This window comes from Manis javanica, chromosome X (genome assembly GCF_040802235.1).
Source record: "Manis javanica isolate MJ-LG chromosome X, MJ_LKY, whole genome shotgun sequence".
NCBI classification, from domain to species: domain Eukaryota; kingdom Metazoa; phylum Chordata; class Mammalia; order Pholidota; family Manidae; genus Manis; species Manis javanica.
The window spans coordinates 61,346,162-61,367,185 of NC_133174.1; the positions used below are offsets into that span (position 1 = coordinate 61,346,162).

The 21,024-nt window shown below is 37.5% G+C and overlaps 1 long non-coding RNA gene across 1 annotated transcript in view; it reads right to left on the bottom strand.

Annotated features, from left to right (window-relative positions):
• LOC118973149 (uncharacterized) overlaps positions 1–21,024 on the bottom strand; it is a 46,458-nt gene that overhangs the window by 24,856 nt on the left and 578 nt on the right. The window lies entirely within an intron of this gene.

Sequence of the window (21,024 nt, forward strand, 5' to 3'; positions counted from 1 at the left end):
TCACAGTGCTATTTACAATAACAAGATATGGAAGTAACATAAGTGTCCATCAATAGGTGAATGGAAAAAGAAGAGGTGGTACATATATACAATGGAATATTATTCAGCCCTAAAACAGAATGAAATCTTGCCATTTATAACATGAATAAACCAAGAGGGTATTATGCTGAATGAAATAAGACATGCAGAGAAAGATAAATACCATATAATTTCACTTATATGTGTGTGGGGTAAACTGCAGAGTTTCCAGAATCTCCCGCCCAGCCTTAGTTCATTTACATATGAATGTATTTATTCCTGCATCCTCCTGCAGTCTCAGAGGCAAGGGTTGGAGAGATAATAGCCATTCTCTCTTTCCTTCCACTCTTGGTATGTAATTGGCCTGGTGTCTGCCAGTCACCAAGGACTCACCAATGGAGTTCCTCTTAGAAGGGGTGGCTGGGAAGCACAGAGCACGCTGTGAGGGCCGAACATGAGCAGCAGCCATAGGAGACAAATGGGGCCAGGCTTAACTGGAGAATTCAAGCAAGCTGTAAGCATAAAAATGGTGTCTCCCAATCTACCCTTTCCCTTGACTTATTTCAGTTTCACCAGTTTTACTGGGGATTCGCCCCAGGCTGGGTATACCCTTCCCCATGGAGCTACAATGTGGAATCTCAAAAACAAAAGAACAAACAAATAGAAATAGATTTATAGACACAGAGAAGAGATTGGTGGTTGCCATGGGGGAAAAGGGTAAGGGGATAGGTAAAGGGGATAAAGGGGTATAAACTTTCAATATAAAAAAAATTAATCTTGGGGATGAAAGTAAAGAATGGGGAATATAGTTAATTATGTTATCTTTGTATGACAGATGGCAACCCCACTTATCATGGTGAGCATTTAGCAATGTATATAATTTTCAAATCACTATGTTGTACACCTGAAACCAGTAATATATATTGTATACCAACTATACTTCAATAAAAAATAAATTAAAATTTTAAACAGAAAGCCCTAAAAACTGAAAAAACACCTATTAGAATAAATGAATTCAGTGAAGTTGTAAGACACAAAATCAATATACAGAAATCAGTTGTATTTCTGTATACAAAAAATAAACTAGCAAAACAGAAATTAAGGAAACAATCCCATTTACAATTACATCAAAAAGAATAAAATACCTAGGCATATATTTAACCAAGGAGGTAAAAGACCTGTATTCTGAAAACTATAATCCATTGATGAAAGTAACTGAAGGTGACATAAATGATAAATATCATGCTCATAAATTAGAACAATTAATATTGTTATTATACCCATATGATCCAAAGCAATATTCAGATTCAGTGAAATCCCTATCAAAATATCAATGGCATTTTGCACAGAACTAGAACAGATAATCCTAAAATTTATAGGGAATCACAAGAGACCCCAATATCCAAAGCATTCTTGAGAAATTAGAACAAAACTGGAGGTATTACATGCCCTACTTTCAAATTATACTGCTAAGCTATAATAATCATAACAATCTGGTACTGGCACAAAAATAGACACATAGATCAGTGGAACAGAATAGAGAGCCCAGAAATAAACCTACAGTTATATGGCCAACTAACCTATGACAAAGGAGGCACTGAAATTATTGGGGACAGACAGTGTCTTCAATAAATGGTCCTGGGAAACTGGATAGCAAAAGAATGAAACTGGACTCCTTATACCATATACAAAAATAAACTCAAAATGGACAGAAGACCATATAAGACTTGAAACCACAAAACTCCTAAATGAAAATATGGGCAGTAAACTCTTGGACATTGGCTTTAGCAATTTTTTTTCTGGACATGTTTTCCCAGGCAAGGGAAATGAAAGCAAAAATTAAGTGGTACTACATCAAGGTATAAAACTTCTGCATGCACAGAATTTACCAAGAGAATTTACCAAGAAAACAAAAAGGCAACCTACTGAATTGGAGAAAATATTCACAAGGATACATCCAATAAGAGTTTAATATCCAAAATATATAAAGAACTCATACAACTCAACACCAAAAAAGCAAATAATTGGGTTTAAAAAATGGGCAGAGGAACTGAATAGACATTTTTCTAAAGAACCAATAGGCACATGAAAATATCTCAACATCATTAATCATCAAGGAAATGCAAATCAAAACCACAATGAGATATCATCTCACACCAGTCAGAATGGCTAGTACCAAAAGACAAGAAATAAAAAGTGTTGGTGAAGATGAGGAAGATAGTGTAGCACAGAGAAGACAAGTAGTGACTCTGTAGCATCTTACTATGCTGATGGACAATGACTGCAGTGGGGTGTAGGGGGGACTTGATAATATGGGTGAATGTAATAACCACAATGTTTTTCATGAGAAACCTTCTTAAGAGTGTATATCAATGATACCTTAATTTAAAAAAAGTGTTGGTGAGGATATGGAGAGAAGGGAACCCTTATACACTGTTGGTGGGATTGTAAACTGATCAGCACTATGGAGAACAGTATCAATTTCTTCAAAAAATTAGAACTAGAAATACCACACAATCCAGCATTCCAACTCTAGATATATATCCACAGGAAACTAAAACCCGTTACTGAAGACATATGTGCAGTCCCATGTTTATTGTAGCATTATTCAAAATAGCCAAGATATGGAAACAAACCATGTCCATCAATGAATGAGTGGATAAAGAAGGTGTAGTATATGTATAAAATGAAATACTATTCAACCATGAGGAAAAAGGAAATTCTACTATTTGCTACAACACAGATGGACCTTGAAGATATTATGTTAAGTGCAATACGACAGAGAAAGACAAATACTTATAATATTTCTCATATATGGAGCTAAAAAAACTGAACTCGAAAAAATAGAGAGTGGATAGGGGAGCCAAGATGGCGGCGTGAGTAGAGCAGTGGAAATCTCCTCCCAAAAACACATAGAGCTATGAAAATATAACAAAGAAAAATCTTCCTAAAATAGAGACCACAGGACACAGGACAACATCCAGACCACATCCACACCTGCAAGAACCCAGCGCCTTGTGAAGGGGGTAAGATACAAGCCCCAGCCCGGCGGGACCCGAGCGCCCCTCCCCCCGGCTCCCGGCGGGTGGAGAGAAACCGGAGCAGTTTTTTTTTTTGGTGAGCGCTTTTTGGAAGCCTTAGAGGGACGGGCCCCCGTTGCTGGGGAGGCAGGGTGGCGGGACCGGTGAGGAGGTGCCTGGGAACGGCGCCGGAGGACAAAGAATATCCCGCGTTTCTCCCTGCGAGACCTGGGGGCGGGTGCCTGAGACCGGTGCCTGAGGACGGAGGAGGTCGCGCGTTTTTCCCGCGCTTTTTGGAAGCCTTGAAGGGACGGGGACCCCAGTGCTAGGGAGGCACGGTGGCGGGACTGGTGAGCGGGTGGCTGGGACCGGCGCCTGAGGACAAAGAATATCCCCCGTTTTTCCCTGAGGGACCGGTGGGCGGGTGCCTGAGACCGGCACTTGAGGACAGAGGAAATCGCGCGTTTTTCCCCTTTTTTTTTTCTCTTTTCTGCGAGTGCTTTTTGGAAGCCTAAAAGGGACAGGGACCCCGGTGCTAGGGAGGCAGGGCGGCGGGACTGGTGAGCGGGTGCCTGGGACCGGCACCTGAGGACAAAGAATATCCCGCATTTTTCCCTGTGGGACCGGTGGGTGGGTGCCTGAGACCAGCACCTGAGGACGGAAGAAATCGCGCGTTTTTCCCCTTTTTTTTCTCTCTTTTTGCCAAGTGCTTTTTGGAAGCCTTGAAGGGACAGGGACCCCGGTGCTAGGGAGGCAGGGCGGCGGGACTGGTGAGCGGGTGCGTGGGACCAGTGCCTGAGGACCAAGAATATTGAGCGTTCCTTCCCTGCGGGACCGGTGGGTGGGTGCTTTTTGGAAGCCTTGAAAGGACAGGGACCCTGGTGCTAGGGAGACAGGGCAGCAGGACCAGTGCGCGGGTGCCTGGGACCGGCACCTGAGGAAAAAAAAAAAAATCGCGTGTTTTTTCTTTTTTTTTTCCTTTCTGTTCCCTCTCTCATTGTTGCTGTTGTTGTTTTGGTTTGGAGAGTGCTTTTTGGAAATCTTAAAGGGGCAGGACAGGTCACTTAGACCAGAAGCAGGGAATCTGGGGATCTCTGGGCACTCTAACCCCCTGGGCAGCAGGGAGCACAGAGGCCCCTTACGGAGATAAATAGTCTCCTGGCTGCTCCCCCTCTAACGGGGCTCCACCATTTTGGAGGAACAGCCCCAGCCAGGCCAAGCCCACAGCAACAGTGGAGATAAACCCCAAAGCAACTGGGCAGGAAGCAGAAGCCCTGTCTGCGCACAGCTGCCCAGCACAAGCCACTAGAGGTCGCTATTCTCCCAGGAAAAGGCTACAAACCAACAAGAAGGGAAGCTCTTCCAGCGGTCACTTGTACCAGCTCTGCAGACTATCTCTATCACCATGAAAAGGCAAAACTACAGGCAGACAAAGATCACAGAGACAACACCTGAGAAGGAGACAGACCTAACTAGTCCTCCTGAAAAAGAATTCAAAATAAAAATCATGAACATGCTGACAGAGATGCAGAAAAAAATGCAAGAGCAATGGGATGAGATGCAGAGAAAAATGCAAGAGCAGTGGGATGAGATGCAGAGAAAAATGCAAGAGCAGTGGGATGAAGTCCGGAAGGAGATCACAGATGTCAGGAAAGAGATCACAGAAGTGAAACAATCCCTGGAAGGATTTATAAGCAGAATGGATAAGATGCAAGAGGCCATTGAAGGAATAGAAGCCAGAGAACAGGAACGTATAGAAGCTGACATAGAGAGAGATAAAAGGATCTCCAGGAATGAAACAACACTAAGAGAAATATGTGACCAATACAAAAGGAAAAACATTCGTATTATAGGGATACCAGAAGAGGAAGAAAGAGGAAAAGGGATAGAAAGTGTCTTTGAAGAAATAATTGCTGAAAACTTCCCCAAACTGGGGGAGGAAATAATCGAACAGACCATGGAATTATACAGAACCCCCAACAGAAAGGATCCAAGGAGGACAACACCAAGACACATAATAATTAAAATGGCAAGGATCAAGGACAAGGAAAGAGTGTTAAAGGCAGCTAGAGAGAAAAAGGTCACCTATAAAGGAAAACCAATCAGGCTAACATCAGACTTCTCAACAGAAACCCTACAGGCCAGAAGAGAATGGCATGATATACTTAATGCAATGAAACAGAAGGGCCTTGAACCAAGGATACTGTATCCAGCACGACTATCATTTAAATATGATGGTGGGATCAAACAATTCCCAGACAAGCAAAAGCTGAGGGAATTTGCTTCCCACAAACCACCTCTACAGGGCATCCTACAGGGACTGCTCTAGATGGGAGCACCCCTAAAAAGAGCACAGAACAAAACACACAACATATGAAGAAGGGAGGAGGAGGAATAAGAAGGGAGAGAAGAAAAGACTCTCCAGACAGTGTATATAACAGCTCAATAAGCGAGCTAAGTTAGGCAGTAAGATACTAAAGAAGCTAACCTTGAACCTTTGGTAACCACGAATCTAAAGCCTGCAATGGCAATAAGTACATATCTTTCAATAGTCACCCTAAATGTAAATGGACTTAATGCACCAATCAAAAGACATAGAGTAATAGAATGGATAAAAAAGCAAGACCCATCTATATGCTGCTTACAAGAAACTCACCTTAAACCCAAAGATAAGCATAGACTAAAAGTCAAGGGATGGAAAAACATATTTCAGGCAAACAACAGTGAGAAGAAAGCAGGGGTTGCAGTACTAATATCAGACAAAATAGACTTCAAAACAAAGAAAGTAACAAGAGATAAAGAAGGCCACTACATAATGATAAAGGGCTCAGTTCAACAAGAGGATATAACCATTCTAAATATATATGCACCCAATACAGGAGCACCAGCATATGTGAAGCAAATACTAACAGAACTAAAGAGGGAAATAGACTGCAATACATTCATTGTAGGAGACTTCAACACACCACTCACCCCAAAGGATAGATCCACCGGGCAGAAAATAAGTAAAGACACACAGGCACTGAACAACACACTAGAACAGATGGACCTAATAGACATCTATAGAACTTTACATCCAAAAGCAACAGGATATACATTCTTCTCAAGTGCACATGGAACATTCTCCAGAAGAGACCACATACTAGCTCACAAAAAGAGCCTCAGTAAATTCCACAATATTGAAATTCTACTAACCAATTTTTCAGACCACAAAGGTATAAAAGTAGAAATAAATTCTACAAAGAAAACAAAAAGGCTCACAAACACATGGAGGCTTAACAACATGCTACTAAATAATCAATGGATCAATGAACAAATCAAAATAGAGATCAAGGAATATATAGAAACGAATGACAACAACAACACTAAGCCCCAACTTCTGTGGGATGCAGCGAAAGCAGTCTTAAGAGGAAAGTATATAGCAATCCAGGCACACTTGAAGAAGGAAGAACAATCCCAAATGAATAGTCTAACATCACTATTATTAAAACTGGAAAAAGAAGAACAAATGAGGCCTAAAGTCAGCAGAAGGAGGGACATAATAAAGATCAGAGAAGAAATAAACAAAATTGAGAAGAATAAAACAATAGCAAAAATCAACGAAACCAAGAGCTGGTTCTTTGAGAAAATAAACAAAATAGATAAGCCTCTAGCCCAACTTATTAAGAGAAAAAGAGAGTCAACACAAATCAACATAATCAGAAATGAGAATGGAAAAATCACGACAGACTCCACAGAAATACAAAGAATTATTAAAGACTACTATGAAAACCTATATGCCAACAAGCTGGAAAACCTAGAAGAAATGGACAACTTCCTAGAAAAATACAACCTCCCAAGACTGACCAAGGAAGAAAGACAAAAGTTAAACAAACCAATTACAAGCAAAGAAATTGAAACAGTAATCAAAAAACTACCCAAGAACAAAACCCCGGGGCCGGACGGATTTACCTCGGAATTTTATCAGACACACAGAGAAGACATAATACCCATTCTCCTTAAAGTGTTCCACAAAATAGAAGAAGAGGGAATACTCCCAAACTCATTCTATGAAGCCAACATCACCCTAATACCAAAACCAGGAAAAGACCCCACCAAAAAAGAAAATTACAGACCAATATCCCTGATGAATGTAGATGAAAAAAATACTCAATAAAATATTAGCAAACAGAATTCAACAGTATATCAAAAGGATCATACACCATGACCAAGTGGGGTTCATCCCAGGGATGCAAGGATGGTACAACATTCGAAAATCCATCAACATCATCCACCACATCAACAAAAAGAAAGACAAAAACCACATGATCATCTCCATAGATGCTGAAAAAGCATTTGACAAAATTCAACATCCATTCATGATAAAAACTCTCAGCAAAATGGGAATAGAGGGCAAGTACCTCAACATAATAAAGGCCATATATGATAAACACACAGCCAGCATTATACTGAACAGCGAGAAGCTGAAAGCATTTCCACTGAGATCGGGAACCAGACAGGGATGCCCACTCTCCCCACTGTTATTTAACATAGTACTGGAGGTCCTAGCCACGGCAATCAGACAAAACAAAGAAATACAAGGAATCCAGATTGGTAAAGAAGAAGTTAAACTGTCACTATTTGCAGATGATATGATACTGTACATAAAAAACCCTAAAGACTCCACTCCAAAACTACTAGAACTGATATCGGAATACAGCAAAGTTGCAGGATACAAAATCAACACACAGAAATCTGTAGCTTTCCTATACACTAACAACGAATCAATAGAAAGAGAAATCAGGAAAACAATTCCATTCACCATTGCATCAAAAAGAATAAAATACCTAGGAATAAACCTAACCAAGGAAGTGAAAGACTTATACTCTGAAAACTACAAGTCACTCTTAAGAGAAATTAAAGGGGACACTAATAAATGGAAACTCATCCCGTGCTCATGGCTAGGAAGAATTAATATCGTCAAAATGGCCATCCTGCCGAAAGCAATATACAAATTTGATGCAATCCCTCTCAAATTACCAGCAACATTCTTCAATGAATTGGAACAAATAATTCAAAAATTCATATGGAAACACCAAAGACCCCGAATAGCCAAAGCAATCCTGAAAAAGAAGAATAAAGTAGGGGGGATCTCACTCCCCAACTTCAAGCTCTACTACAAAGCCATAGTAATCAAGACAATTTGGTACTGGCACAAGAACAGAGCCACAGACCAGTGGAACAGATTAGAGACCCCAGAAATTAACCCAAACATATATGGTCAATTAATATTTGATAAAGGAGCCATGGACATACAATGGCAAAATGACAGTCTCTTCAACAGATGGTGCTGGCAAAACTGGACAGCTACATGTAGGAGAATGAAACTGGACCATTGTCTAACCCCATATACAAAGGTAAACTCAAAATGGATCAAAGACCTGAATGTAAGTCACGAAACCATTAAACTCTTGGAAAAAAACATAGGCAAAAACCTCTTAGACATAAACATGAGTGATCTCTTCTTGAACATATCTCCCCGGGCAAGGAAAACAACAGCAAAAATGAGCAAGTGGGACTACATTAAGCTGAAAAGCTTCTGTACAGCGAAAGACACCATCAATAGAACAAAAAGGAACCCTACAGTATGGGAGAATATATTTGAAAATGACAGATCTGATAAAGGCTTGACGTCCAGAATATATAAAGAGCTCACACGCCTCAACAAACAAAAAACAAATAACCCAATTAAAAAATGGGCAGAGGAACTGAACAGACAGTTCTCCAAAAAAGAAATACAGATGGCCAAGAGACACATGAAAAGATGCTCCACATCGCTAATTATCAGAGAAATGCAAATTAAAACTACAATGAGGTATCACCTCACACCAGTAAGGATAGCTGCCATCCAAAAGACAAACAACAACAAATGTTGGCGAGGCTGTGGAGAAAGGGGAACCCTCCTACACTGCTGGTGGGAATGTAAATTAGTTCAACCATTGTGGAAAGCAGTATGGAGGTGCATCAAAATGCTCAAAACAGACCTACCATTTGACCCAGGAATTCCACTCCTAGGAATTTACCCTAAGAACGCAGCAATCAAGTTTGAGAAAGACAGATGCACTCCTATGTTTATCGCAGCACTATTTACAATAGCCAAGAATTGGAAGCAACCTAAATGTCCATCTGTAGATGAATGGATAAAGAAGATGTGGTACATATACACAATGGAATACTACTCAGCCATAAGAAGTGGAAAAATCCAACCATTTGCAGCAACATGGATGGAGCTGGAGAGTATTATGCTCAGTGAAATAAGCCAAGCGGAGAAAGAGAAATACCAAATGATTTCACTCATCTGAGGAGTATAGGAACAAAGGAAAAACTGAAGGAACAAAACAGCAGCAGAATTACAGAACCCAAAAATGGACTAACAGGTACCAAAGGGAAAGGAACTGGGGAGGATGGGTGGGCAGGGAGGGATAAGGGGGGGGAAGAAGAAGGGGGGTATTAAGATTAGCATGCATGGGGGGGAGGGAGAAAGGGGAGGGTGGGCTGCACAACACAGAGAGGACAAGTAGTGACTCTACAACATTTTGCTAAGCTGATGGACAGTAACCGTAATGTGGTTGTTAGGGGGGACCTGATATAGGGGAGAGCATAGTAAACATAGTATTCTTCAGGTAAGTGTAGATTAAAAATTTAAAAAAAAAAAAAGAAAGAAAGAAAGAAAAGGGGGATTACTCCTTAACAGGATAAAACTATTGGTAAATCAAAGATCAACGCATGCTTTAAATATCCTTAATGTTGATCACTTAAAGGGTGTCAGATGATCAGCTATGGAGGTACTCTTTTCTGATAATATTCCTTTCTCTTAATTAAAAAAAAAAAAAAAAGCAGTTACTGTGTGCTGACCTCCAATGAGTTCTGCACAGTGGTATAGAGGGCATGTCAAAGTGTGGGCAAAGGGTCTGTTTGTTTCTACGCAGAAGATCAAGGCCTAGCTTGGATACCCAGAAAATGAACTAAGATACGATATGAGGAGGAGCTTCCGGCATCAGCACTCTCTGGAGGACTCGTGCCGGGGGATGATCATCAAAAAGCCTCCACAGGGATCCGGACGATGCTGCGGTTGTGGCTGCATCCAGCCCACCATCTCCTGGACTTGCCATAAGAAGGAGGAGGGAGATGTCTAGGCTGGCATGTGCATACAGTGAGACAACGAATTTGACTGGATCTGTACTGTTGGAACTCAACCAGGAGTTGGGAGGGGTGCAAGTTGTAGCACCCCAAAATCTCATGACTATAGACTATCTATGGTTAAAAGAACATATGGGATGTGAACAGATCCCAGAAATGGGCTGCTTTAATTTGTCTGATGGTTCAAGTACAGTTGGAAAATATCCATCATATCATAGATAAATTGTCACAAATGCCTAGGGTGCCTAAATGGTTTTCTTGGCTTCACTGGAGATGGCTGGTAATTATAGATTTGCTTTGTTTATGTCACCGTATTCCTATTATGTCAATATGTGTGTGCAAATTAGTTAGTAGTTTAAAACCTATACATACTTAAGGTACTATTCAAGAAGATATGTCAAAGAAATAATCAATCCTCCCAAGTTTCCTTCATATGCTACATCTATAGCTTTTCTTCTTCCGTAATTACAAACTTTAAATAGAATTCGTGCCTCATATCGAATTTACCGAGTATCATAATTCCTCCAGGTGGTAAAGATACCTCGAGACAAGTGCTGGGCATAGAAGCCACAGGGCATAAATCTGCAAAGAAGTAAAAAGCTAACCTTTGCAAACAATATGGCTTCTCTCTCACTTACCAACTTTACATTTCCCTGTATGGCCCCGGAAGATGACTGGTTAGCCAGAGACGGGTAAGATTCCTCAAGGGAGGAACAACCTAAGACAGGCACAGTCGCAGGGGGGCCATCAGGTGAGAATTTGGGGATCAACAGAGGTGAGGCTCAGAACCTCACCCCCCCTGCTTTGAGAGAAATCTTCTGCATCCGTGGATGTCTTGCTGCCCTTGTCTAGCCTGGATTAATACTTAGTCCATAGGCACACACCTGATCATCTGATCATCTACATTTGCCTTCTTACAGCACTAAACTATGTTTTCTACCTTTATCTTGCATCTACCTACCACTTCAGCATTTTATTAAAAATAAAAATAATAATAATAATAGGAGAAATGTGGGATCAACATATAAATCAAGTACAAAAATCAAATGAATATTCATATTTGACCTGATGGTTTATAGGTCATATTGCATGATCAAAACCGAAAGTTTCTGTGATGACTGCCCTTGTACTGTTCACCATGTAAGAATTTATTCACTCTGTAAGAATTCGTTCACCATGTAAGAACTTGTTCGTTATGCTTCAGAAGATTGGAGACTGACGAGAATTAGGCTTGAGATGGATTAATGATTGTACATTGAGCATTGACCCCCCTATACTGAATTTTATTGTTGTTAACAACCATTTGATCAATAAATATGAGAGATGCCCTCTCAAAAAAAAAAAAAAAAAAAAAAAAATAGAGAGTGGTACGGTATCTACCAGGGACTGGGAGTACAGGAAAGGGAGAGATGTTGTTTAAGGGTACATACTAGCAACTAGTAGATAAATAATCCTGGAGATTTAATAATAGTATAATGATTATAGATCACAAAACTGTATTATAAACATCAAACTTACTAAGAGACAAGATCTTAATTGTTCTCATCACTAGAAGAAATGATAATTATGTGGCACGACAGTGATGTTACCTAATGCTACAATGGCAATCTCACTGCAGTATAAATTTATCAAGTCAATATGTTGTACACCTTAAATTTATACAATGTTATGTCATTTATATCTCAATAAAAAAATTAAATAAAGTAAAAATGGAAAAAATATGATGCAAACTAACAATAAGAGAACTAGAGTGTATATATGAATATAAAATATAAACCAATATATTACTTGAGATAAAAAAATGATATTTTATAATGATTAAGGTTGAGTTCATCAGGAAAATATAATATAAACATGCCTGCACCTAACAAAGGAAATCTATACTACATGGAGCAAAAAATAACAAAAATTAATAATAGAAAATTCAACAGTAGCTGGAGACTTCAGTGACTCACACTAAGTAATGGATAACAAAATTAGACAGAATATCAACAAGGATATAGAAGACATGAAGAGTACTATAAGGTAGACCCTACTGACATTTTTTAAACAATCCAGACAACAGCAGACATACATTTTTCTCAAATGTACATGGAACATTCTCAAAATAAATGATATGATAGGCCATAAAACAAGTCTCAGGAAACTTAAAATAACTGATGTCATACAACTTATGTTCTCAAACCATATGGAATTAAGTTAGCAATCAACAACAGAAGAGAATTTTGGAAATCTTCAAATACCTGGAAATTAAACAACATACTTCATAACCAATGGGTCAAAGAAAAATTGACAGTGAAATTAGAAAATATTTTGAGCTGGATGTAAAAAAAATACAACATAGAAAAATTTATCAGCTACAGATAAGGTAGTCCTTAGAAGGATATTTATAGACTTAAGTATCTATACTGTAGATGAAGGATCTTAAATCAGTAGCCTATCTTTCTGTCTTAAAAAACTAGAAAAAAAAGAGCAAATGAAACCCAAAGCATTAGAAGGAAGGAAATAATAAAAATTACTGCACAAATCAATGGAATGGTTAACAAAAAACAGTTAAATTGATGAAACCAACAGTTGGTTCTATGAAAAGATAAATGCAATTGAAAAAACTGTAGCTAGACTGAACAAGAAAAATAACACATAAATTACTAAAGTTATAATGAATGAGAGGATATCACTACCAGCTTTATAGAAATTAAAATGATTTCAAAAACAACACTATAGACAGTTTTAGGTGAGCAAATTAGACACTTATATGAAATAGATAAATTCCTAGAAAGACAAAAAGTACTGAAACATACATGCAGAAATAGAATATCTGAATAGACCTGTAACAAAGAGATTGAATCAGTAATTTAAAAATCTACCCATAAAAAAGCCCAGATCTAGTGAATTCCTTCATTTTAAGAAAAATAACAATTTTTCACAAATTCCCCCTGAAACTAAAGGAAAAAGAGAAAAATCACAAACTTATTCTAAGAGACCAGTATTACACTCATACCAAAGCCAAACCAATATCACAAGGAAAAAAATTGTACACCATTAGCATGCATGAATATAGATGCAAAAATATTAAATATTAAGAAACCAAATCCACCTACACATAAAATGATTATAAACTAAGAACAAGTGGATTTATCTCAGGAATAAAAGTTTGATTAAAAACTGAAAATCAATTTAATAAAACATATAAGAGAATAAAAGACAAAATTTCCCTGATCATTTCAATGCATTTGAGAAAACCTAAGACTCATTCCTGATTTAAAAAAATAATAAATCAACAAACTAAGAATAGAAGGAAACTTCCACAGCCTAATTGAGGTCATTTACAAAAGAAATAAACAAACAACAACAACAAAACTACAGTTAATATCATACACAGACTAAAAGTGAAGGGATGGAAAAAGATATTTCATGCAACTAATAGGGAGAAAAAAGCAGGAGTTGCAGTACTTCTATCAGAAAAAAAATTCAAAACAAAGAAAGTAACAAGATACAAAGAAGGGCATTACATAATGATAAAGGGGTCACTCCAATAAGAGAATATAACCAATTATAAATATCTATGCACCCAACAAAGATATGCCTAAATATGTAAAACAAATACTAACAGATTTAAATGGTCAAATAGATTGCAACTCACTCATTTTAGAAGACATTAACACACCACTCACATTATACACAGATCAACCAGACAGAAAATAATTGAAGAAACAGAGGCACTGAACAAATACATTAGAACAGATGGATTTAACAGATATCTAGAGAACATTCCACCCAAAAGCAGCAGGATACACATATTTCTCAAGTGTACATGGAACCTTCTCCAAAATAGACCACACAGTAGGCCACAAAGAGAGCCTCGATACATTCAAAAAGATTAAAACTGTATCAAGCAACGTCTCAGACCACAATGGCATGAAACTAGAAATAAATTACACAATGAAAACAAAGCCTACAAACTCATGGAGGCTAAACAACATGCTTCTAAATAATCAATGGATCAATGAACAAGTTAAAACACAAATCAAGCAATACATGGAGACAAATGAAAACAAAAATTCAACTGCCCAAAGTACGTGAGATGCTGCAAAGGCAGTTCTAAAAGGGAAGTACATAGCAATACAGGCTTACCTCAAGAAACAAAAACAATCACAAATAAACAGTCTGAACTCACAATTTAGAAAACTAGAAGAAGAACAGATGAAACCCAAAGTTAGTAGAAGTAAGGATATAATGAAGATCAGAGCAGAAATAAAATGGAAAACAATGAAAGAATAGAAAAAATCAATACAACCAACAGCTGGCTCTTTGAGAAAATAAGCAAAATAGACAAACCTTTAGCCAGATTTATGATGAAAAAAAGAGAGAAGACACAAATGAACAAAATCAGAAACAAAAAGGGAAAAGTCACAGTGGGTACCAAAGGAATACAAACAATTATTAGAAAATTCTATGAAAAATTATATGCCAATAAGCTGGACAACCTAGAAGGAATGGACAAATTCCTCAAAAAATACAACTTTCTGAGACTGACCCAGGAAGAAACAGAAAATCTGAACAGACCAAATACCAGCAATGAAATTAAACTGGTGATCAAAAAACTCCCAACAAACAAAATTCAGAACCAGATGGCTTCACTGATGAATTCTATCAAACAATTAAAGAAGAGCTAATACCCACCCTTTTCAAAGTACTCTACCAAGTAGAAGAGGAAGGAATACTTCCAAACACATTTTATGAGGCCAGCATCACTCTAATACCAAAACCAGACAAAGACACCACAACGAAAGTAAATTTTAGATCAATATCCTTGATGAACATAGATGCAAAAATCCTCAACAAAATATTAGCAAACTGAATTCAAAAATATATCAAAAGGATCATCCATCATGACCAAGTGGCATTTATTCCAGGGATGCAGGGATGGTATAATATTTATAAATAATTCAATGTGATACATCACATTAAAAAAACAAGGGATAGAAACCACATGATCTCAACAGATGCTGAAAAAGCATTTGACAAAACAACGTCTGTTGATGATAAAAAGTCTCTCACCAAGATGGGTTATAGAGGGTACTTACCTCAGCATAATAAAGGTCATATATGACAAATGCACAGCTAATATCATAGTCAATATCAAAAAGCTGAAAGGAACAAGACAAAGATGTCCACTCTCACCACTTTTATCCAACAGAATTCTGGAGATCCTAGCTACAGCAATTAGACAAAATGAAGAGATAAAAGGCATCCAAACTGATAGAGAAGAAGGAAAACTGTCACTATTTGCAGATGACATGATATTATATGTAGAAAACCCTAAAGACTCCAACAAAAAAACTATTACAACTAGTAACTGGATTCGGCAAAGTTGTAGGATACAAAATTAATACAGAGAAATCTGCCACATTCCTATATACTAACAACCAACTAGCAGAAAGATAAATCAGGAAAACAACTCCATTTACAATTGGATCAAAAGGAATAAAATACCTAGGAATAAATCTAATCAAGGAGATGAAAGACCTCTACTCTGAAAAGTAAAAGAAATACATGAAAGAAATTAAAGAAGACACCAATAAATGGAAATCTATCCCATGCTCATGGATGGGAAGAATTAATATTGTCAAAATGGCCATCCTGCCCAAAGAAATTTACAGATTCAATGCAATCCCTCTCAAAATACCAACAGCATTTTTCAATGAACTAGAATAGTTCTAAAATTCATATTGAACCACAAAAGATCCCAAATAGCCAAAACAGTCCTGAGGAAGAAGCACAAAGCTCGGGGTACTATGCTCCCTGACTTCAAGCTATACTACAAAGCTACAGTAATCACACGAGTATGGTACTGGCAGAAGAACTGGGGGCAAGGGAGGGATAAGGGGAGTAAGGGGCATTATGATTAGCATACATAATGTAGGGGGCATGGGGAAGGCAGTATAGCACAGAGAAGACAAGTAGTGACTCTATAGCATCTTATTATGCTGATGGACAGTGACTGTAATGGGGTATGTGGTGGGTACTTGATAATGGGGGGATCTAGTAACCACAATGTTACTCATGTAATTGCATATTAATGATACCATAATAAAAAAAAGATATCACTTCACACAAGTTAGAATGGCCATTATCCAAAAGACAAGAAATAACACATGTTGGCATGGGTGTGGAGAAATGGTAACCCTCCTATACTGTTGGTGGGAATGTAAATTGGTTCATCCACTATGGAGAGCAGTATGAAGGTTCCTCAAAAAACTAAAAATAGAAATTCCAGACTCCAAGAAAAGACCGTCAGTTATCAAAGGGAAGGAGATGAGGAGGGTGGGTGGGGAGGGAGGGAGAAGGGGATTAAAAGGAGTTATGATTAACACATAATATAGGGGGGTCACGAGGAAGGCAGTATAGCACAGAGAAGACAAGTAGTGACTCTATAGCATCTTACTACACTGATGGGCAGTGACTGCAATGGGGAGTGGTGGGGGACTTGATAATATGGGTGATTGTAGTAACCACAATGTTGTTCATGTGAAACCTTCGTAAGATTATACATAAATGATACCTTAATTTAAAAAAAAGAAATTCCATTTGACCCAATAATTTCACTTCTAGGAATTTAACCAAGGAAACAAAATCCTTGATTTGAAAGATATATGCACCCCTATGTTTATTGCCGCATTATATGCAATAGCCAATATATGGAAGCAACCTAAGTGTCTATCAATAGATTAACGGACAAAGAGGGTGTTCTACATACACACAATGGAATATTATTCAGCTATAATAAGAAGAGCAATCTTGCCATTTGCAACAACATGGATGGATCTAGAAGGTATTATAATTAGGAAAAAAAGCCAGGCAGCAAAGGACAAATGCCATAAGATTTCACTTATTTTTGGAATATAAAAACAAAGTAAAACAAAATAGCAGTAGGCTCATAGACCATGAGAAGTGAGTGATGGTTACCATGTTGTGTTAAGTGGGTGGGTGGGGAGGGTGAGGGGAATAAAGGGGCACAACAATTCTCAATCATAATATAAGTTGGTCACAGAGATAGTAATACAGCATGGAGAATATAGTCAATGATTCTGTAACATCTTCCCATGTTGACAGATAGTAACTGCACTAGTTGGGGGTATGATTTAATAATATGGATAACTGTTGATTCACTGTGCTGTATATATGAAACCAATATAAGATTGTATATCAACGATACTTCCATTTAAACAAATTGAAATTTTTTTCAGTTCAAAAGACACCATTAACAACTTGGAAAAACAAGCCATAGACTAGGAGACAACATTTGTACACCATATGTCTGATAAAAGACTTCTTGCAAGAATACATACAGAGGATTTTATAACTCAATAATAAGTAGACAACTCAATTTTTCAAGGGCAAAAAATCTGTACACAAATGTTCATAGTGATTTTATTCACAATAGCCAAAATCTGGAAAGAAATAAAAACAAATGTCTTTCTGTGGGTGAGTAGCTAAACAAAGAGCAGTATATCTTTATTGTGGAATACTACACAACAATAAAAAGGAATGAACCATTGATATACCCAATAACTTAGATGATTCTCAGAAGTATGCTGGGTCAAAAAGGCCAAAGGTTTGTACTGTATGATACAATTTACATAATCTGTATTACAACATTTGTAGATGGTAAACAGTTTAATGGTTGCTGGGCGGATGGTTAAAAAAGGGTAACGAGGGATCCTTGTGGTGATGTAACTCTTTTATATCTTGACTATGGTGGTGGTCATAAGAACCTACAGCTGTGATAAAATTGCATGTAACTAAATTCACATGTACACGCACACACACAAATGAGTACACGTACGACTCTGGAAATCTGACAGATAGGTGGATTGCATCAATATCAATTTCATGGCTTCCATAGTGTACTATAGTTTTGCAAGATGTAACCATTGGTGGGTACTAAGTAAAGGGTAAACAAGATGTCTCTGCATTATTTTCTACAACTATTATAAATCTCCAGTGATTTTGAAAAAGAGCTTAATTTAATAATTGGGGCAAAATATTTGAATAGACATTTCATCAAAGAAGGTATACAAATGGTCAAAAAGCACATGAAAAGATGCTCAACATTAGTGATTAGGAAAATGCAAAGTAAACCTACAGTGTGATAGTACTGCATACCCACAAAAATAGCTATAATCAGATAGAAAATGATGGAGAAGATATGGAGAAAAATGGAACCCTTATATATTTTGCTTGTGTGAATGTAAACTGAGTAAGCCACTTTGGAAAAGTTTGGCAGTTTTCTTAAATTCAACATAGTCTTACCATATGACCCAGCAACTCCACTCATTGGTATCCACCCAAAAGAAATTAAAACATATGTTCACACAAATATATTTCATAATATTCAGAAGGTAAAGGCAATACAAATGTTATTAATTGGTGACTGGATTAAACAAAATATATCCTCATAATGGCATACTATTAATTAAAAGGAACAAAGTACTCACAGACACAACATGGACAAATCTCAAAAACATTATACTAAGCAGAAGATAGACAGGAAAGACCACATATTATATGATACAATTTATTTAAATGTCCAGAGAAGAAATCTACAGAGACAGAAAGTAAATGAATTGTTGCCTGGGCCTAGGGGTAAGAATAGGGAATGACTGAAAATGGGACAGTGATTTCTTTTAGTGGTGACAGAATGTTCTAAAATAAGTTTGTGATGATAGTTTGCACAACTCTGTAAATTTACTAAAATCACTGTATCATATGCTTAAATAGATGAATAAATACAGGAAGGTGTCCTTTAAACATTACCCTTCTTTTCAGCTGTTTCAAGTTTGAAACCCCCTCATAAGATGGTTAAACCTGTAACCTCTTGCCTCAGGTCCCCAACCATCAGATGGAAGAATTACCCCTATGCCCTGCTTAGCACTACAGACAGAAAGTTACACGGCCTGCTTTCTTCTCCCACCACTCCGCTTTATTATTCTTGATGGTTGCTTAAGTATCATTTAAAAATCATGCCGTTTCTTGTGTTTACTGCCAAAATGTGTTTTTCTTGGTTTGTCCATTTCCAAATTCTCCTATATTTCAGCAAAACAAATTAACTTTGGAATTATATGTGCCTTTTCAGCACACTCTGTATACCTAAGAAAACAGATAAGCAGATTTGACTACACTTGGGAGTTTCAACAACCACAGCACTTCCCTGAACTGCTTTGTCTTTTTGACTTCTGACTAAATGTCAGGTACCTCTTTCCATTTTGACAATAGAATTTCCCTCTCCCTCTCCTCCCTTCCTATCCACAGCCATCATTTCTTCACACTACCTCATTTGCACTAATCACCCCTTATACTCTTTTCCCTTTTTCTCCTTCAAATATCCCTTCCTAGCCTAACCCCAACTGGTGAAAAGGAGAAAACTGCCATTTAAGCAGTGATCAGCAAAATACTTCCCTTTCTACACACTGACCTAGTGGACATTACAGATAATATGTTTGAAAATTGTTTAGCATCACCTATGGCTTTTTTGTTTTTTGAAAGAGATGAACTGGTGCAGAATACTGATTTGACCTTAAGTGTAAGGTATTTCATTCCCCTAAATGATGTATGGCATTATTTATGAACACCCAAGAAAAGAAGCTATGTGTCTTGCCAGAGGCTATTATAAAATATTTTAAGATTCAATCTTTATCATTTTTGGCTAGTAACTTTCTCTATAGTATAAAAAATTAGACTTTGTTGCTTAGTCATAGTGTTGTAAACTATTTCTGAAAAATAAGCTTTTGAGTACAACAAAAATTTTTTCATTTTAATAACACAAACTCCTTGAATGATGATGGATCAATACCTCTAGTAGAACTAATATCTTTTCCCTCATACATCCTAAATGCTTTGTTTATACTGCTGTACTCCTAATGTAATGCTCATCCTAAAATGTGGCTATGTCTGTTTCCCCAATCTCACCAACTAATTAGGATGCAGCTGTAGTGCAGCAGAAGGAGCAGTGAAGCTCATATTAGAATACCTGGATTGCAGAATTTGTTTCATTACCAAGCAGCTGTGTGACTTTACTTACTGTCTTAATGAGCCCTGAATTATGACATGGATTTTTGTGCTGTTGCTAAGAATGAAATAGTTTAAAACTTGAATGGGAAACTCAAAATATGTGATCTCTCCAACATTTTAGTGGGTATGGAGAAAACAGAATATTTGAAATCGAAAACTTTGGACAAAACATTACCATAGACCTTAATAAATTAAACTTCCTGATACTCAGTTTTATAAAAACTAAGTCAATAAAAGATATATGACAATGCTTACTTCACAGGATTGTTTAAGGGTTAACTGAGATATTGTACGTGAGAAAGTCTAGTTCAGTGTCTGGAAAATGGATAATGTTAATTAATGTTCCTTAGGTTGGAATGTTCCCTCCACTCCCTCTGTTCTACTCCCTACCCCAAATAAAAACCTACAAAATGCAAACACCTTTCAGAAAACAACCCAAAAGGCACCATTCTAACAAAGTCTACTAATAACTTCAGGCCGTATAGCACTTCCGTTAAGAATACTGGACCTTTAGAAGCAAAAGACCCCCAAATTTAAAACCAGGTCTGCCATTTAGTAACTCTATGACCTTGGGCAAATTATCTTCTCTGCACCTATGTTTCTAGTCTGTAAAATGAGATCATCATGTTACATATAAGGTTGTGAAGAATTAAATGAGATATGCACATACAACACAACACAGTCTCTGACACTTAGTATTCCTCTAAGGAGTAGAAGTAGTAGTAATAAAAAG